We start from the raw sequence: 1,604 nt of genomic DNA, 5'->3' as shown, positions 1-1,604 counted from the left end.
GAACGATCGGACAACTGTATAACAAAACAAGAAAATTGTGGCTTTATGTTCATTGTTTGCACTCGCACAAAGCTGTCACTATATAAAATTACTAGGGGTCCCTTATGCTACAAGTAAGCGACATTAAAAAATTAAATTATGGGGTTTTACGTGCCAAAACCACGATCTGATTATGAGGCACGCCGTAGTGGGGGACTCCGGAAATTTGGACCACCTGGGGTTTTTTAACGTGCACCTAAATCTAAGTACACGGGTGTTTTCGCATTGCTATCGCGTTCGAACTAAATGAGTTGTCCTTCCATAACAAGGCATATAACTTAATTCAGACTTGATTCGCTCTTGATTCACCCTATCACTGCTTGGTTCACCTTCATTCACTCTATCATCTCGGTGTTACTTCCGCTACACTTGGTTTGCTCTATTACTCCAAATTTCTAATTTTCATCCCTCTTGATCCACCTATCGCCACTTGATTCACCTGCATTCATTCTGAATTCCCTCTCATTTGCTCTTCATTATCTTAGTTCACCCTATCTCATCATTACCTTTCATTTGTCTATCACCCAACTAAATTCCTTTACTTCACCATCAATTCACTCTTAATTCACCTCATTCACCTCTCTGTATATATACCCATTATCACTTCAGTTCACTTGCTTGATCATTCTTCCACCCTGAATCGCGGTTTTGTGTGCATTATCGCCTCTCATCCTAAGAGGACCATTTCGTGTCGATGACGCGGTTTTGAAACGGCCTTGAAACGGAAACCTCACCATAAGAGGAAGCTTTAGCTTGGGTGCGCCTATCTAAATACATGTAAAAGGATAATTCCTTTTTCTCGGCAACCACAGTGCCAAATTTGGCGAGTTTTGTTGCATTTGAAAGAAATACTTTAAATATAGTGACAGTTAGTTTCGAATTTTTATTTATGTCGTCAACTTTTTATTATAAATTGGTGAAAATCGCACATTTTCTAAAAACGAAACTATCAAGTTTACAACTCTGTCACTCAGCAATGAAAAATGATACCACAATTCTGTGAATTGCAGCCAATAGTACATCTAAAGCGGACAAAATTGGCATGTTACACATAAATCTGTGTAATAAATTGACACATCGAATTTGTCCGCTTTGAATGATCTAAAGGATTCCGTTTACAGAACCACGATATCTGCTCGTCATGCAGAGTTATTAATTTGTAAACTTCTATTTTTTGCGAACTTTCGAATTTTTGAAAATTCGTTTAACAAAATTGCGGCCATAAATCGAAATTACGCTTCCAAGTCACTACAGTTTAACTTTCTCTCTCTTAAATGACACAAATTTCATTAAAATCGGTCCAGGGGTTATCTCAGAAAAGCGTTTCTGCGTTTTACATCTATTTGAATAGGCCGCGTCGGAGTTGGGCCCGAGCTAAAGCTTCCTCTTAATAAACTGTACCGTAATAACCCTTCCGTGCGTAAAACCCTTTCAGTGGGGCATTTGAGGTTTGTAAGTAAATATGAAGCATAAAATGACGCGAGCCCTAGAGGAGACATTTTTTTTAGAGGCGCAATTTTTTAGTAACATTGTTGGCTACCTTCCGACAATGGTTCGAGTGCTAA

The sequence above is a fragment of the Dermacentor silvarum genome, chromosome 7 (genome assembly GCF_013339745.2).
Source record: "Dermacentor silvarum isolate Dsil-2018 chromosome 7, BIME_Dsil_1.4, whole genome shotgun sequence".
In the NCBI taxonomy this organism is placed as follows: Eukaryota; Metazoa; Arthropoda; class Arachnida; order Ixodida; family Ixodidae; genus Dermacentor; species Dermacentor silvarum.
Note: the sequence above shows the minus strand (reverse complement) of the source record.